Here is a 20,693-nt window from a genome sequence, read left to right on the forward strand (position 1 = left end):
AGTTAAGTCTTAAATTATCCTGCATATGCTCACAAAAAGCGTTATGTGCTAGGTGAATGAAACCCAAGAAACATTGTGCAAAACACAAACCCAAGATCTGAAAGAAGACAATGAGAAAAGACCTCATTAAGTTTTCCCATACATTCAGACTAAACCTTGCAAGAAACTAACAACCATAAATCCATGAAAAAAACAGTGTTTATGTGGCTGCTTCACAGCTGGAGCTAGCAGTGTCTGGATTCATTCCTCATGTTGGAAGGAATTGATGGAGGAGACTAGATTATATTTGATTTTGAGGTATTTTTAAACAGAAATTCCATTCACATCTATTTTCAATATATCAGTTTATAATATTTATTCAATAAAGCCATTGTGTGTGGGGTGTGTGGCAATTCTAAGAAAAACAGTTTTAACATCCTGAGATGAAATTGAACCTTGGATAATCTTTAAATCAAACACACTAATACTTAGCTATTTTCATCTCTTTTATGTATCATCACATGTGCATTGTATTACAATCCAGATGTCAAATGCATATTTTAGGGAAAAAATAAATAATACTACTTTTCTGTCTGAGGGAGCAGTTTATATCCAGCTAGAAGTTTGTTGTCTCATACAACAATACTTGTCAAACATTGAAAATATATACCCCTACATAGTGCCTCCAGCTTTAGATGAGAATTGTTGTATGAACTGGAAACTACATAGCTCTATCCTGGAAAACTTTCCCTAGGTTTCTCTATTTGTGAGACAGTAAAAGTAAACACTTAACGTTTATTGAGCAGGATTTATGAAGCTGTCAGAGAACTGACACATGGCAATAAAATGTATTGTGGCTGGAGTCTAGATAATCTGCAGCTGAATGAATTACACTAATTCTGGTGCTTGCATATTCATGCTATGGAAATAGTTCTTGTAACAGATTTCTTCATTGTCTGCAGGTGCCACAGCATGGCTAGAAGTAGAGTTAATTGCACTCCAGGACGTGTAGGAAATCACACATCCATAGAGTTGGCTTGTTTTCTGGAAGACTATTCATGATTTGTGTAAGGAAGCCAAAATACCCATAATTAAATTATCAAAACTGCAACACTTAACTTTTGAAAAGGCATTCAAAATAGAGATAGAAATTTCTCATTATTATGTTAATATCAAAATTTTATCTAAATCTGCACTCCAATTAAAATGTACACTTATGTTCCAAATTTAATGTCATTTGATAAAATGAAAGTGTTGGTTATATCACTACAGTCAAGCTACTTGCATAGCTGCTATACCTCCTAACTAAATGAGATTACCTAGCTCTGTAAGCTTAATTAGAAGAGATGTTTTCCCTTATGGGGCATATTAAAAGCAAAGTGTTTTATTTACTTCAGCAGAAGGTACATTAAGAGATCTGAAAGAAGAAGAAAATTAATCATAAAAAGGATGCACACACTATTTTCTTATTGTGACCCAGTATACACAGCTGCATTGCAGGATTCGGCTGGAAAAATGTGCCAATTCTCTGGATTCTGTGTTGGTTAATGATTAGGAATTGCCAATGTTTTTATTTTTTTTTAGATTTATAAAAAATTTCAGAATGATTACATATATTAATAGTCCTATTTTCATCCAAGCCCCTTTTATTTCTTTGTTGGATCTCTTCTTTGCCTTACAGATATTTTTCTTTGGAAAATTCTGAATTTTCTCTTCAGGAACAGCAAATATTTTGAGGACTCTTCTGATAGATCAACATATTAGATATATGAAAACAAACACAATAAGATTTATTGTAATATTATTAGTATAATAAATGTAATAACACATATAAAAATTATGTATAGGCCTTTATAGACACCTAGAAAAATCAGTATCTTATGCCATCTTGGGAAATTATGCCATCAGGAAAAGGTGACACTAGGGATGAATTTTGAGGAGAAAAAAGGCATTAACTGCTATGTAAGTGAAGAAATTGTTCTGTTTATTAAAGTGAAAGCATTGTTAAAATGATGGAGATTTAAAGTGGCAAGTTATGGAAAAGTATAAATACGTTGATATGGTGCTGATGAAGGATGTAACTAGGGTTAAAGCAGGGGATAGTGTGGGAGAGAGACCAGAATAAATAATAAGCTATAAATCTCATGCTAATGCATTTGAAAAGGATGCAAACAGTGACTTTGAAGGATTTCTAAAGCGATATCTGCAAATCTCTTAAATCTACAAGTCTCTCTGACAACTGTGTGTAGGCTGAATAAAATAAAGAAGAGAGGGGCATCAGTACTGAAGGCAGGTAAATGAATTAGGAAAAAAGAAGATATAACATCCTAAATGTTTGGATTGCAACATCATAATGAACATCTATAGAGTTACTGTTTTAATTTCTGGTGACAACGCATTTTATATATGGTGGTGCAATATATGAATTAAAGTAATTAATACAGTTATTGATGTGACATTAATATGATAGCTCTAATAACATATTGATAGCCCTAATAACATATTAATAGCCCTAATAACATTTCTCTTTTTTCCTAGTACACTCATGTGCGAAGTAGATAGCCATTGTACCTAAATTTTTATTTAACCTCCCGAGATATAAAAGAAAGTATTGTTTTTCAAAGGAATTTAAATGTGTGAATTATGTGAATAAGAAAACATCTCTTGTAAAAACGGTTAACCATAAAGTAGAACTTCCTAGCACAGCCATAAATTTCAGTTTGAAATTTCAATTTTAAATAAGAATTTTTCAGGCAAAGGAAGTAATACAAATATATTATAGAACACTTGGAAAATAAATATGATCATATAATAATTGAAATTGCCTTCACTGATGTCTTCCTGAGAAGACGTCACTGAGGTTTCACATTTTGTTAGGATTGTGGACTCTGAGAGGATACCCTTTCAGATACCTATGATACTGACTTTGTGTTTAATATATTGTTTACTATGCAGTGTTGTTTATTTTAAAATGAAGTGATGTAGCAGCACAAACTAATCATTAAAAATATAAATATACAGTAATATGTAATATAAATATAAAATGTGTAATGTATATAATACAAATATACTTGTTCATATTTAAATACATATTTAACATATATTAAATATGTATTTAAATACATTTACAATTTTCAAAATAAAATGCAACCTTAAATGAATGTATTTTGTGTGCCATACAATAGAACTTACAGTAACACAGTTCTTAATTTTATTTCTAATACAAGTTGCAAACATTTTCCTTGAGAAGTAATGTTAACCACTGAGTGTTACTGGAGAGGATGCCTGACTCTTACAAACTAGTGTTACAGGGAGATTCTATCTATATGGCTCTTACATAGCAAACATTTTAAACGGTAGTAAATAAATACATAAAGAAGACACACAAAAATATTTTGCCCAGGTTTTTCCTCTCAAAGGTTGACTGGTTTCTGCAGTATCATACAATATTGACTCTTTCTTCAACATAAACTCAAAGAAAAATATATTTAATATATTTATAGTGATATGTCACTAAAACAGATATCTATGACTAATGTTTAAATATTTCATTGAAGATTATTTTTCCCGAAATTGCATTCTTCCTTTTGGGGGCAGTTTATTCGAATGCTGAAACTTCACTGAATTATAAACCTTCAAAGACTTAGAGGCAATAAATTGAATATATTTAAATTTTGGAACAATATTCTATTTTTTTTTTTAATGGTTAGAAAGCTTGTTGTTATTTTTATAGTTAAGATTCAAGTAATTTTGGTATTATCAGTATATTCCTGACATTCTTTTTTTTTTTTCTTGGGCTGTGTTGGGTCTTCGTTTCTGTGCGAGGGCTTTCTCCAGTTGCGGCAAGTGGGGGCCACTCTTTTTTTTTTTTTTTTTTTCAAACATCTTTATTGAAGTATAATTGCCTTACAATAGTGTGTTAGCATCTGCTTTATAACAAAGTGAATCTGTTATACATATACAATATGTTCCCATTTCTCTTCCCTCTTGCATCTCCCTCCCTCCCACCCTCCCCATCCCACCCCTCTAGGTGGTCACAAAGCACCGAGCTGATCTCCCTGTGCTATGCGGCTGCTTCCCACTAGCTATCTATTTTACATTTGGTAGTGTATATATGTCCATGACACTCTCTTACCCTGTCACATCTCACCCCACCCCCTCCCCATATCCTCAAGTCCATTCTCTAGTAGGTCTGTGTCTTTATTCCCGTCTTGCCACTAGGTTCTTCATGGCCTTTTTTTTTTTTTTTTTTTTTCCCTTAGATTCCATATATATGTGTTAGCATACTGTATTTGTTTTTCTCTTTCTGACTTACTTCACTCTGTATGACAGACTCTAACTCCATCCACCTCATTACAAATACCTCCATTTCATTTCTTTTTATGGCTGAGTAATATTCCATTGTATATATGTGCCACATCTTCTTTATCCATTCATCTGTCGATGGACATTTAGGTTGCTTCCATGTCCTGGCTATTGTAAATAGAGCTGCAATGAACATTTTGGTACATGACTCTTTTTGACCTATGGTTTTCTCAGGGTATACGCCCAGTAGTGGGATTGCTGGGTCGTATGGTAGTTCTATTTGTAGTTTTTTAAGGAACCTCCATACTGTTCTCCATAGTGGCTGTATCAATTTACATTCCCACCAACAGTGCAAGAGTGTTCCCTTTCCTCCACACCCTCTCCAGCATTTATTGTTTCTAGATTTTTTGATGATGGCCATTCTGACCGGTGTGAGATGATATCTCATTGTAGTTTTGATTTGCATTTCTCTAATGATTAATGATGTTGAGCATTCTTTCATGTGTCTGTAGGCCATCTGTATATCTTCTTTGGAGAAATGTCTATTTAGATCTTCTGCCCATTTTTGGATTGGGTTGTTCGTTTTTTTGTTATTGAGCTGCATGAGCTGCTTGTAAATCCACTCTTCATCGTGGTGCGCGGGCCTCTCACTATCGCGGCCTCTCTTGTTGCGGAGCACAGGCTCCAGACGCGCAGGCTCAGTAGTCGTGGCTCACGGGCCTAGTTGCTCCGCGGCATGTGGGATCTTCCCAGACCAGGGCTCGAACCCGTGTCCCCTGCATTGGCAGGCAGACTCTCAACCACTGCACCACCAGGGAAGCCCGGAACAATATTCTTAATAACACTTTTATTTAGTATGATTTACTCTAAAATTCTAAACATGCAGACCAACAAGCTAAAAGGTACACAGATAATTCATTAAGCATTATTAGAAAATTTAGAAGTTTATTTCATTTTATATTTATTGTCTGAAACATATTTTTTTTAATTCTACATGTTTATTAAGCACCACTATTTTGTGCCAGTAACTGTTCTAGACACCTGGGATACATCAGTGAAAAACCTGATGGAAATGCCTACCTTCTTTGAAAATTTGATCATAAATTTGTACAAATCTCTTACACTTGTATAAGAGATGTGTGTAACTACTTAACTAGAATTTAAAGAGCATCTTATATATTTGTTATTCATCTGGCTTTTATAAGAGTTTGTTTTTCTTTAAAGCCCTATGGTTGTTAAAAATGTCATAATGCCATTACAACATCAATTTTACTTTGTAACTACAAAGCCATATATCTCCTTTGGACATTCTTAAATTTAATACAAGCACTTTAATTTTATCACATTATTTTTTGTAATTAACTTTTATTGAGTTCAGTTTCATCATGTTACTTGTTTGTTTAATTAAAATATTTGTTTGACTCATTAAAACAAATTACAGATAAATAATTAAAATGTTCATTTTATTCTGCTGCAAATGTACCATAATTAGTGGCTCAGTTATGGGTTGATCAATCTGTTGCTAGGGCCAGTACTACAGAGAAATTTGTTATGTTATTTTTGTATTAGTTTCAACTAAATATCAACTATTATATTTACTGTTTATACCTTTTTATATGAAAATATGTATTTTATTTCCAAGATGAAGTTTTTTGAATTTACTATTTTATATTCCATATCCTTATGTTGGTTTTACGTTTGATAATTGATGGCTAAAAAATTACATCAAACTGATCATTTAACAAATTAACAATGAACTGTTTTCAATAATTTTAGAAATTATAATTGTATCCAAATTACTTCATCTTTGCCATTTTCCACCTAGTTTCTTTCAAAAGTTAATTCATCCCAACAGAGTTTTAAACTGTGTGTGCACATACATGCATGCAAGTCTGTGACATCGGTTTAATGCTAGTTTCTTAATGAAAATATTTTTCTATCAAGTGATAAAAATACTGTGAATTCAGAAGATTCCTAATATTTTCCTTCACTTTGTCAACTCAAATGGTCAGATGTATATCCCCATATTCTTTGGGAGATTCAATCATACTTTTTTCTTGAAAATATTCTTCTTGGTTTCTAGAATATCATATATTCCTGAATTTTCTTCTTGGCAGTGGCCACTAATAGCATATCTTGAATGAAATCCGATAGCTTGGTGTGAAAAAGATTACAGAAATATAAAAATTTGTAACTGTGAGGCTCTGAGTATCTCCCTTTCTTATTACGAGTTACATTCTTAGGCACCAGTGTGATTCTCTTTCTCATGCTATAAAATGCTATAAAATCCAGAGCTTCTGGTTCCTTAGCTTCTCTAACCCGGGACATTTCTCATTTCCTGCGAACTGTGCCCTGCCTGTCTGAATACACATGTGCCATTATGAGGAACTGGAGCATCACTGATGAGATTCTGCATCCACAATTCTACATCCTTATTTTATATTTCTTTTACACTGAGTGTTTGCTGGTTTAAGAGTAAACTGATATGAAAGCAACAGCAAATCAAGTCTGAATCATCATTGTTCCCAATAATCTATTCTGAATTGGCTCCCTTTGCTCTGGCTTAGTTTACTGCTCCTTCTCAGACTACTTTATGCAATCTTTTTCATGTACTGCAACTCTCACTGTTAGAGATACAGCAAGGCATCCAAATAATTCCCGAATGATAGCAGCCAACCCAATGACTTTGAAGTCTAACCTCAACCTTGACCAATACCTTCTTAACATTTCCACTTGGATATTCATTTGATGACAGACTTAGTGTCTGTAATACTCAATTTTGATTCCTTTCTCACTTCAATCCTCCTCCTCCCTCAATGTTCCAACTCAGTAAGCAATAATACCCTACACGAAGCAGGGTCTTGGCTGAATCTCTCCTGAGAGCCCAAAGGCTCAGTACCAGAAACTTTTAGACTTTTTGGAAGAAAGTAAAATTTGTGCAGAAACTCACAGGAGCAAGAATGTGAGAGAACTGGAAATTGAAAGAATACCATGAAATGCGATCCTCATACTGGCACCTTAGTTAGGAAATGAGTGCAGAAGAGGGAAGACTAAAGAAATAACTCTGGGGCTTCCCTGGTGGCACAGTGGTTGAGAATCTGCCTGCCAATGCAGGGGACACGGGTTCGAGCCCTGGTCTGGGAACATCCCACATGCCGCGGAGCAACTAGGCCCATGAGCCACAACTACTGAGACTGCGCGTCTGGAGCCTGTGCTCCGCAACAAGAGAGGCCGCAACAGTGAGAGGCCCGCGCACCACGATGAAGAGTGGCCCCCGCTTTCCACAACTAGAGAAAGCCCTCGCACAGAAACGAAGACCCAACACAGCCAAAAATAAATAATAAATAAAAATTAAAAAAAAAAAAAAAAGAAATAACTCTGCGTTTTATCCAGAAAATCTGTCAGGAACATATGGCATGTAAGATACAAACAATGGTGTGCCCTGGTCCAGATGACAATATGTGATGCATATCTAAGAGATTTTCTTCCAGGTTTATTTTAGAATATAGCCGGGATCAGGTGAAGTGGGGACAAAATAGAAACGAGTGGCATTTGGTATATCCAGAATTCACAGATTTTGAATCTGTGATAACCCTCAGACAAATCTCCCTTAGCAGGAAAACGGCTTTCCTCTCTAAGAGCACCAGAGAAGCATTAACCAAGAACTGAAGAGATCATGCAGCTTGAAAGAAAAGTGAATGTTTTCAACAGAAATTTGTATCAGGAATATGCCCAGGCAATATAGCAGAAGAAGATGAGAGTGACTTATTTGTAAACACAAGTATGACTTCTGAAAGTCTCAGAAATTTGTTCATGGTCACTGAAGGAAGATGGATGTCCTGAATACACATGTGGAATAAATGAGCTTAAAGATGATGGTTTTTATTATCACAAATATAATGGTACATATATACTGATGCATCTTGAGGATTCCAAGTTACTGAAGTCCTGCAGTACCATTTGTTATAGGGAATTAGAAATTGAATTGAGATAATTTCCTACAGAAAAACTTTCCAATTATTTAAGTTGGTTTAACTGATTAAATATACCAATAATTATTAATTTTGAATTTAGGGTTCTGTGCCCATGGCAGATTCATCTTAAAAATACTTTAAAATAAAAATAAATGGATTTTAAATCAAAGATAACCATTTAATGATGGTTAACTCATTTAATAATTAGTTGCAAATTAGCAGTTACTGCCTTTAAACATGGTCTCTCAAATCCCTCTTTCCTGTTCTTTTATCGTTTGGGCACATTCTACAACTCTCTGTTACTTAAGTATATTCAACATTCCAGACTAGTTTAAATACTTAATCTTATATCTGATTCCAAGGTTTTTCATCCATAAATTCTGTTCAGTCAGTGAATTCGAAGTAGAAATCAAGTTATGACCTTCTTTTTCCTCCCTACAGATTTCTTTTTACTGACTTCAGTTTTCCCTCTGTTGGTCACAACTTCTCTAGCTAATAACTGATTAGCTGTTAACACAGCCCACTCAGCCTGCTTTGCTGGGGGTTTTCTTGGTTTTAGCACTGCAAGTCTCACAAACTGACAAAGCCCTCATTTTTGGGAAAACTGAGAAGTACTGGTCATCCTATACAGCTAATCTCTGGAGATGAGATGAGGCCGAGACAGTGTGCTGCATAAACACTTTCCTTGGGGTTATTTTGCCATGTGATCAGCTCTCTTAGTTATTTACTTGACCCAGAGGACACTCACACATTTTTGCCTTCTAAATAAAATGAATGCTGTCTGCTTCAGCTCCTCTCTCCCTCCCACTCTCAGCTCTCTAAAATTTCCTTCCTATTCTATTTTTCTTATTTATTTAGACAGGATCAGAGACTGGCAAGCTACTCCAATGCAGAAAAGCAACCTGAGAATGGGAGAATGAAAGCCAGTCAGCTATTTGTGGTACCATCTACAATGTCTACTAGTGACCCTCTTTGGAACTGATTCCTTCAGCTGACTTTAGGGAATGATCAATCACCTTTTTCTCCCAAGAAAAGAAGAAGGAAAAAACAAAAACAAAAACAAAAACAATGGGAGTGGTGGATGGGTTAAATGGGTGAAGGTGGTCAAAAGGTACAAACTTCCAGTTATAAAATAAGTAAATCCTAGGCATGTAATGTACATACAGCATGATGACTATAGTTAATAATGCTGTACTGTATATTTGAAAGTTACTAAAAGAGTAAATCTTGAAAGTTCTCATCACAAGAAAAAAAAGTGTGTAACCATGTGTGGTGATGAATGTTAATTAGACATATTGTGATGATCATTTTACAATACTCACATATATTGAATCATCATATCATATACCTGAAACTAATATAATTTATATGTCAATTATATCTCAGTTAAAAATAATATATAAAATCATTACAACTTTGTTGCTATTTCCAAAGTTACTATCAGGAATTTAACTGTTGCTAATACTTCCATGAAAATCTGCTGCCATCACCAACACAGTTACTGACGATAATACTGTTGCCACCCCTAATAATATTGTTTCAGAAAGTCCTGTAAAGAAAAACAGGAAGAAAGCTTTTGCTTTCTAGATGTCCCAAACACTGATAAGAATAACTGAGCTAGAATTATTAATAAATTAGTGGAGGCTGGGTGTGGGCTGGTGAAAGAGTTTGGAACTCTTTGGTGGGTTCAAATATTGGTGATGGTGGTGGTATGAAGTCATTTGAAGATGCTTCTCCGGGGACCTCTTAAGCTCACAAAAAAGATTTTTGAAAATCCTGAGCAAGCATCACTTTGGTGCTGTCCTGAGGGATGGGACTTTTAGTCACTGTGAGAAAGGCGTAAAGCCCCACAAAGATCCTTCTCCCGTATCTTTCCTATTGAGCAAAAGGCTAAAAATATGGAAGAGAGGGGGTAGGGCTATATAAACGGTCACCCTAGGGTGATAGTAAACAACAAAGGTAGTTACAGAAAAGGAACAGGGGGAAAAAAAAGGTAGAAATATGTGCTGGACCCAAAACTACAGCTGTGTTAAGAGCAAGAGCGTGGGGGGCTTCCCTGGTGGCGCAGTGGTTAAGAATCTGCCTGCCAATGCAGGGGACACGGGTTCGAGCCCTGGTCTGGGAAGATCCCACATGCCGCGGAGCAACTAAGCCGGTGAGCCACAACTACTGAGCCTGCGCGTCTGGAGCCTGTGCTCCGCAACGGGAGAGGCCGCGATAATGAGAGGCCCGCGCACCGCGATGAAGAGTGGCCCCCACTCTCCACAACTGGAGAAAGCCCTCGCACAGAAACGAAGACCCAACACAGCCAAAAATAAATAAATAAATAAATAAATAAATAAATAAAAATAAAAATAAAAAAGAGCAAGAGCGTGGGGAAGGACAAGTGTCCAAGACCCAAGGATACAGTACCCACCCAAGACTGAGGCTTAACCAGAACAACATAGGACTCCACTGCACCCTCACTCTCAACCGGGCTAACAAGCAAAGAGCAATAAGTCAAAGTGAAATACCGCATCAAGAGTTCAGAGCTGAGCACAGGAGAGAACTTTAACAGAAAGTGGAGCAGGGACTGAGAAATATCCTCTGGCTAACCAGTCTCTACCTTAACACAAGGTATTATTAATTGAAAAATTTGAAGCTAGTTAAAGAGTAGTACTACAAATAGGTTGTTTTTGTTAACAGACACACATAAAATTTTATTAAATATTGAGAGATATGGAATCTAATGGCCACTATGAGTATGGCTTTAAATTCTTCTAATTTCATACACATTAAATTTAAATAATTAGGCATGCATTAAAATATACTTCTCTGAAAGATTAGATACAACATAATTTTAATACAAAGGAATTAAAATTTTCAAAGAACCAGCAAGGATTGATTTTACACATGTTTTAATTGTATAAAGTTTTTAAAAATATATATAGTTTGATGGTACAGGATATTTCTTTTACTTTACTCTTAAAATACAATATTGAAAAAATAATGACAGTAACTTATAACAACTCCAAAAGTAAGGAACATAGAGACCCACCTTCAAACATCCCATTATAATGTAAATAAAGGGCTACTTTTCATCCAAATAAATAAGCATTTAACTTTTCCATAAGTATAATAACTTTCAGCCTTTCTATTATAGGGTTCTTAAAATATATTTAATTTATTCCTATATGTTTTTAACAATTTTAACCTTTAGTACTTTCTTCTTTCCACACATATCCATTATTATTAAAATATGTTAATTAGCAGTTGTGTGTAGGGGTATGGAAATAAGTTTGGTATAAAACTATCAGCATGTTATCATACTTACAATCATAAGTATCTGCTAACAAACAAAGTAGGTTATATCTCTAAAGGGCAAAATCTTTGAAATGTTTTAGAAATGTTCAAAATGAAGACTGAGTTGGGATGAAAGAGGGAGGAGAGACCTAGGAAAGTATGATATTACAGAAAGCAGTTATTTCAAGGAGGAAGTACTCATCTGTGTTGATTGCTACTGACAGTAAGATAAGGACGATAACTACCTACACAATGTAGAAATGTAGTCATTATTAACCAACCTAATAAGAACCATTTCAGTAGACAGTGTAGGCAGAAGCCAGATCACAATGGTTTGAGAAGCTTAAGAAGTATTAATGTGTGCAAGAATTGTGGAGAAATATTTCTAGTATTGTTCTGAAAGGGAAAATTAAGGTGATATTACTAGGGAACTTAGAATACATAAGATTTATTTATGATAATTTATGTTTTTCACTTTTATTAAACAAGAAAAAGTAGGACAGCCTCCTATGCTGATGAGAAGAAGACAGTGCATTGCGTTCCCTTTGAATTTGGGGATGTTGAGTGGGATCCAGAGAACAGGTGAGGCATTGATGGGAAGAGAGACATTTTCTCCATTTAAACAGGTAAAGATGGCTTTTGTTTGCTTGCTTGTTTGCAGATTTGGGGACATGATATTTTGAAAGTTCTGTTTCTTCAGTGTGTTATAAAAACAAGGTCAATCACTAAGAGTGAAAGAATCAGAAGGAATGCAGATATTTTTAAGAAGAGAGGAGAAAATGTGTAATTGCTGTATCAGGGAAGGTGTAGTGACTGTACCAAAAATAACAGGAAAAGGTAATGGAGTGTTGAGCATCAAATTAAGATTTCTTATGATAAATTCAGAGAGGTTCTAATTCATTCTACTGCATGGTTTTCCCCAGAAGAGGTCAACAGACATGCAATGGTAAAAAAAATAGAAAAAGCAGAAGGGGAAAGAGAGGGAGGAGGAGGAGGAGGAGGAGCCAGAGCTGTGCTCAGCATTTTGTCTGATTCTTCTATTTAATCTTCCCAACCTCATTAAGTAGATGCTTTTATTATTCCATTTTTATTACAGATAAGGGAGGGAAAGGTATATAGAGAGGTCAAAAAAATTGTCAACATTTTCATAATAAGTGCCCAAGCCCGACAAACTCTGGACTAAAACAAACCCAGAATTTTAACCACTGGGCATTACTGCATCTATAAAATCAATAATGTGTGCTGTGCAGTTGGAGAAAAACAGGGTTTTTTTTGGCCTGAAATTGTGGATAGGTAAGGAGTAATAGAGGATATAGAAGATAAATAAGTTTGTATAGGGTATATAAAGTCAAGCTAATTGAGTTCTGGGTTTTAACTTATAGAACTGCTAAAGGTTTCAGGGTTGAGATAAGGTAACATGCAAACAGGAGTTTCAGGAAATTCAGTCAGAAAAAAAGAGAGTAGAGAGACCAGTTATCATAGTTTTGTCTTACTCTAGGAATTTGTACACAATAGCTGTTGGAAAAGAAAGAAATAAACATATGTTAAGTAAAAGATGATAGTCAGATAGTCAAAAGGCTCAGTGTAGAGATTTTTTTTTGCCTAACCTAAGAATTAAATTTCTATTCATATCAATTTGCCTGATTTCTAAATTCATCATCTTCACCACCTTCCCCCATGTCGATCTACATAGTCCCCAATGAGCCAGACTCAATGTCAGTAAACTTAACAATGTAAAGGTAAATCCAATTAATTAAATGTAAATATATTTCATATTTTAAGCAAATCCATAAATTTAAATACTTTATTTAAAGCACTGAAAGGGTACTGGTTAAAACACATTTATTCTCTAACTAATTTATATTAGTCTATGAATACATATGTGTGTATTTGGAATATAAATGGAATTTGGAATATATATGATAATGCCTGACAGAAAATACACGACAATACATCTAATAATATTTATCAAGTATTAGTTTTAAAATCAGAAAATTCATTTTGAAACTATACAACATTCTGAGACATTTATATCTCAAACATCATACATGAAAATGAAAACCTTCTCCATGTAAGTAGTCTCTCACATTTGGTGAGTTCTGTGCATTTTCTGGCAGCACAGCCTTTCAGGGAAGTGTGCCCCACCTGCACCCTCACTGCATTCTCAGTGCTCCAGTGGGAACTCCAGATTTTATGTCATGTTGCTCCCTGTCCCATTTGATTGGTCCAGGGGTTTGCATTTGATCTAGCCTGGACTAAAGAGTCACTTCCTAAGAGTGATAAGTCCCTTGACAACAACTATAGCAACATCAAAACCCCAGGGAGAAAAAACAAATCCTGACTTAGAGAAATCCCAGCCAGGGACAGAGAGATCCTGGTGACATTCAATCTTTAACATTGTCCATTCTGGGTCCCACTACATATCTGTCCTTTACCTGGTTTGACTGCTGAACACTTTGAGGATTTTGTCAGTCAGTTGAGGGTCCATTTTCTGATGCTAGTCAGATTTCTGCCACTTGAAACACAAAATTAATATAAACACCTGGTCTGTAACAGGCAGTGTGCAAAGAGTTAATTGAAGATTGTGTAATGTTGGCTTGGGGAGAAATAGTTTTAAAGAAATCAAGAATAAAATGCATTTATCCTTTAAAAATACATTCTGAGTGGGATGGTTAAAAATTTGACTTTCGGCCTACTTCAAAACACTCCAGGTTATAAAATATTAATGTCACAAAGTAAGTGGAGCTCATCTCTAATGAGTGGATGTCAATAGATTAGCATATTAAGTATGGGATGACAGCATGATTGCAACAGACATCTGTAAAATTATTGCTTTTCATCTACATTAATTTGCTAAATGACTGTCATGCAAATAGCCCCAAACCAGAAATAAAGAAGGCATTCCAGAATCATTAGTAAATTAAACCTTGGTTACCTGATTTAAAAATCAAAAAAGAAATTGTGTTGGTGCACAACCTACAGTACTAGAATGTAATGAGGATGTTAAGTTAGAAGAAACCAAGGCATTTTTGTGTCCAAGGAGAATTTCAGAGAATGACTGCATACTGTTTTTAGTGGTTATTGTTGGCTATTTAAAAAGAGATTGATGTGTATCACTGTGTTGTAAAAGAATGTTTCACATGCTATGACACAGTAGTTACCTCCAAATTTCTGCCTATGGATATGAATCTGTATATTGAGATTGTTGCATTGTACTGAGTTTATACAGACCATCTTGCTGAGAAGTTGATGTCAAAAAGGGGGAAAAAATGAGTGAAAATATAGGAGACTGGGTAAATAAATACCTATGTGGCTCTGTTTCTATGTATCACATGTGCTTGTCAGATTTTTTAAAAAATAAAGTATATGTCGATTAAAAAGTTTATGAGACTTGCTTCACCTTAAACCAATGATATTGTTAAAATGTAGCTGTGTTTACATACTCTATTAAAAGGAAATTCAATTCAGGTAGATATTTTATTATTGGGATGGTATTTAGTTTTTAATAAATTGTTTACTGAATTTAAAATTTTAAACATTAGTTTGAATGTGTGATCAGAGTTCAAAATATTAGATACAAGAACTCAGAATTGCTTACTATCTCAAATTCAGTCCTATGATGGACAGAATGCATAATGTATGACAATAATAATATTACAACAACCACTAGTCATAGCCTGGACACTGTGCTAAATTCTTTGAAAATATTACGTTATTTAATCTTCCAAAAATCACATGGAGAAAACATTAGGGTTCTCCCATTTTATAGAGGAGAAATTCTTTTGAAGATTTAAGTAACTTTCCTGAGATGACAAGCAGTGTTGGGACTTTCCTTAGATCCAACTCCAATGACCACACTCTTAACCATGCTACAATATTATTTAAAGCCAGGCACCTATTTAACCAGGTTCCTGTTCTTTCCCATCCCTATGTGCCCTGTGCACAACACACCAAGTCTTCTAATTCCCTGACTCTGTATCTGTATATATGTAATAATGCCCTATTTTGACTCTTTCCCTCTACTCTCCCTCTACTCTCTATTGTTAAATACCCAATAAAATATCACTTTCTTCTTTCAGCCTTCCATGACTATTCAAAACCTAATTGACTTCTCCTAATGTTATCTTTTATAAAGGATCATTGAATTTTGCTCTCAATCAATGTTGCCTTGTTACTAATTGTGCCAGTCTTGACACTGCAACAGAACTGAACCACCAAACATTAATGCATCAACTATGTTTTTAGTCAGGGAAACATAAACACTTGAATGTTATGGGGAAAAGTATTACAGAGACATGGCCTTATGCAAGTATAGGAAGAGCTCAGGAAGTGAAGGCCTACAAGAGCTGGGGAGAGGGGAGGAGGGCACAGAGTTAGGGAAACTGACAAGTCATCAACTAGTCCTTCTGAAGCACCGGCTGGGGTGAGAAGACTGGGACATGATGGAAGCCAACTACATACAGCTGTCAAAGTCAGACTGCAAAACGGGAGCTTGTGCAGTCTTGAACGGGAATATGTCGCTTCTGTACAGTCTGCCGATGGACGTGGGGCTGCTGTTGTACAGCAGAGATGACCTACAACCAGAAGAAAAGCTGGATGTGGAGCAGAAAAGCAAAAGGACAGGCTAGAGCCCATCCCCCTACCTGTCATTGCCATCTGACCGCAACAGAGATTTAAGGTCACTATTTTAGTTCTCCTTCCAAATCTCATACAAATTATTTTCTGGCCATCTTTACTTTAGTATAATACAGGAAAGGAGATTCTCGGATTTACTAAATTGACAATAGAATTCAGCACAACAAATTAAATAGTTATATCTCTGAGTCCCCACTCCACCTAAGAGTAATAGACATTTGCATTCACTATTTATACCCTTATTGATTGCCCACATACTTATTTGTCCTATGAAATGGAAATAAGCAGTATCTTGGAAAACATATTATTGTGCAGCCTGTAATGTAAGTATACAGAAAAAACCAGTCCTTGATGCTTAACATATATAAGCTTAGGCAATGTGTATTTTTATGTCAAATATTCATAGAAAACTAAGTATCTAACAATAGTCTCCGTTTAGTAGAAACAATGTTTTATTTATTTTCCTTTCTTTTTAAAATTAGGTCTGAGCACTAAAATAGTCATTTAAAACTGATGCAAATGTCAGTTGTGTTTCAGTACCCGAACTGTCCCAAACAAATTATTTATATAGGAAATAATTCTATTGTATTGAATCATCTCTCAATATTATGCTGTTGTCAAAAAGTGATGAAAAATATAAGCAATTAAACATGGTAAATTTGTTTTCATTCGAAAGGTGTTCAATTGTAATTCTGTTTTGCTTCCTAATCTTCTTACACGTAAGCTCTAGGAACTACTAGAAGATGAGAGACACACAGATTGCCCTCTGCTTCTTATTTCCTTCCCCTGAGATTTTTCTGCTGCTTCCAAAAGGCTTAAAATAATCTCTACGTAAACAAATCTATTCTTTTGTCTTTCTTAGCCTTATCTGTCAAGTCCATTTCAAGAGTATAGGTATGACAAAATAATGATATGGATTGAAAACTTCACTAAAACTTATACCAGACTTGAATATTAATGCAGTAAGTGCTTGGCTTTATAGAGACAAATCACAGGAGAGGGTCATACTGATATTTCTTATACATAAGAAAATAGATCTTATATTGGTTTCAGTAAAATAAACACATGAGACAAAACAGAACAGATTTTATGTAACATTTAATAAATTTATTCAGTGTTATAAAGTGCCTAATGGAATTTTTCTGTATCTATTATGTTAAAAAGCTTAGCAATATATATTTCATGCCCACAAATTATACTGGGACAAAAGTAAGCAAGACATTCAGAAATACCTTGACAGTATACTCATCATATCATCAGAGTATATAAGGCCTGGAAACCTGAATTGGGCACTATCCAGAACATTCAACTAGATAACAGAATAATCTTGCAGGTATAATTAACATTTTCTAAAGTTTGTACACACACACACACACACACACACACACACACACACACACATATATCTTATATACAGACATACACACATACACACACTGTGCACACATACACACACATATATACATATACATACATATAGATATAAAACATTAAAATTGAGAAAAAATGAGACCACAAAAATTAAATACCCTGTACATATAGGTGTTTACCAAAAAACAAAAAAAAGTTCCTAAATGTAAATACATGCATTTTTATTATAACATTAGGTGATGAATTCAGAGAAGGAAATTTAGATATTTAATCCATACAGATTCATAAACTCTTATTTTGTTTTTTGTTCTTTAGATTTTTTTTTGAATTTTGTTTTTTTTTTATAGAGCAACTTATTACTTATCTATTTTATACATATTAGTGTATATATGTCAATCCCAGTCTCCCAAATCATCTCACCACTACCACCCCACCCCCAGCTTTCCCCCCTTGGTGTCCATGTTTGTTCTCTACATCTGTGTCTCTATTTCTGCCTTGTAAACCGGTTGATCTGCACCATTTTTCTAGATTCCACCTATATGCGTTAATATACGATATTTGTTTTCTCTTTCTGACTTACTTCACTCTGTATGACAGTCTGTAGGTCCATCCATGTCTCTACAAATGACCCAATTTCGTTCCTTTTATGGCTGAGTAATATTCCATTGTATATAAATACCAGATATTCTTTATCCATTTGTCTGTCGATGGGCATTTAGGTTGCTTCCATGACCTGGCTATTGTAAATATTGCTGCAATGAATATTGGGGTGCATGTGTCTTTTTGAATTATGGTTTTCTCTGGGTATATGCCCAGTAGTGGGATTGCTGGGTCATATGGTAGTTCTATTTTTAGTTTTTCAAGGAACCTCCATACTGTTCTCCATAGTGGCTGTATCAATTTACATTCCCACCAACAGTGCAAGAGTGTTCCCTTTTCTCCACTCCTTCTCCAGCATTTATTGTTTGTAGATTTTTTTGTGATGGCCATTCTGATTGGTGTTAGGTGATACCTCATTGTAGTTTTGATTTGCATTTCTCTAATAATTAGTGATGTGGAGCAGCTTTTCATGTGCCTCTTGGCCATCTGTATATCTTCTTTGGAGAAATGTCTATTTTGGTTCTTCTGCCCATTTTTTTTAATTGGGTGGTTTGCTTTTTCAATATGGAGCTGAATAAGCTGCTAATATATTTTGGAGATTAATCCTTTGTCCGTTGATTTGTTTGCAAATATTTTCTCCCATTCTGCGGGTTGTCTTTTCCTCTTGTTTATAGTTTCCTTTGCTGTGCAATAGGTCCCATTTGTTTATTTTTGTTTTTATTTCCATTACTCTAGGAGGTGGATCAAAAAAGATCTTGCGGGGCTTCCCTGGTGGTGCAGTGGTTGAGAATCTGCCTGCTAATGCAGGGGACACAGGTTCGAGCCCTGGTCTGGGAAGATCCCACATGCCGTGGAGAAACTAGGCCCGTGAGCCACAATTGCTGAGCCTGCGCGTCTGGAGCCTGTGCTCCGCAGTGGGAGAGGCCGCGATAATGAGAGGCCCGTGCACCGCGATGAAGAGTGGCCCCCACTTGCCACAACTAGAGAGAAAGCCCTTGCACAGAAACGAAGACCCAACACAGCCATAAATAAATAAATTAATTAAAAAAAAAAAAAGATCTTGCTGTGATTTATGTCAAAGAGTGTTCTTCCTATGGTTTCCTCTAAGAGTTTTATAGTGTCTGGTCTTACATTTAGGTCTTTAATCATTTTGAGTTTATTTTTGTGTGTGGTGTTAGGGAGTGTTCTAATTTCATTCTTTTACATGTAGCTGTCCAGTTTTCCCAGAACCACTTATTGAAGAGACTGTCTTTTCTCCATTGTATATCCTTGCCTCCTTTGTCATGGATTAGTTGACCATAGACACGTGGGTTTATCTTTGGGCTTTCTATCCTGTTCCATTGATTTATATTTCTGTTTTTGTGTCAGTACCATATTGTCTTGATTACTGTAGCTTTGTAGTATAGTCTGAAGTCAGGGAGTCTGACTCCTCCACTGTTTCTTTTCCCTCAAGATTGCTTTGGCTATTCAGGGTCTCTTGTGTTTCCATACAAATTGTAAGACTTTTTGTTCTAGTTCTGTAAAAAATGCCATTGGTAATTTGATAAGTATTGCATTGAATCTGTAGATTGCTTTGGGTAGTATAGTCATTTTCACAATATTGATTCTTCCCATCCAAGAACATGGTATACGTCTCCATCTGTTTGTGTCATCTTTGATTTCTTTCATCAGTGTCTTAGAGTTTTCTGAGTACAGGTCTCACCTCCTTAGGTAGGTTTATTCCTAGGTATTTTATTCTTTTTGTTGCAATGCTGAATGGGATTGTTTCCTTAACTTCTGTTTCTGATCTTTCGTTGTTAGTGTATAGGAATGCAGGAGGTTTCTGTGCATTGATATTGTATCCTGGTACTCTACCAAATTCATTGATAAGCTCAAGTAGTTTTCTGGTAGCATCTTTAGGATTCTCTATGTATAGTATCATGTCATCTGCAAACAGTGACAGTTTTACTTCTTCTTTTCCAATTTGGATTCCTTTTATTTCTTTTTCTTCTCTGATTGCCATGGCTAGGATTTCCAAAACTATGTTGAATAGTAGTGGCGAGAGTGGACATCCTGTCTTATTCCTGATCTCAGAGGAAATGCTTTCAGTTTTTCGCCATTGAGAATGATGTTTGTCATATATGGCCTTTATTATGTTGAGATAGGTTGCCTCTATGCCCACTTTCTGAAGAGTTTTTATAATAAATGGGTGTTGAATTTTGTCAAAAGCTTTTTCTGCATCTACTGAAATGATCTTATGGTTTTTATTCTTCAATTCATTAATATGGTGTATCACATTGATTGATTTGCGTATATTGAAGAGACCTTGCATCTCTGGGATAAATCCCACTTGATCGTGGTGTATGATTCTTTTAATGTGTTGTTGGATTCTGTTTGCTAGTATTCTGTTGAGGATTTTTGCATATATATTCATCAGTGATATTGGTCTGTAATTTTCTTTTTTTGTAGTATCTTTGTCTGGTTTTGGTATCAGGGTGATAGTGGCCTCGTAGAATGAGTTTGGGAGTATTCCCCCCTCTGCAATTTTTTGGAAGAATTTGAGAAGAA

This window comes from Balaenoptera acutorostrata, chromosome 14 (assembly GCF_949987535.1).
Source record: "Balaenoptera acutorostrata chromosome 14, mBalAcu1.1, whole genome shotgun sequence".
NCBI classification, from domain to species: Eukaryota; Metazoa; Chordata; class Mammalia; order Artiodactyla; family Balaenopteridae; genus Balaenoptera; species Balaenoptera acutorostrata.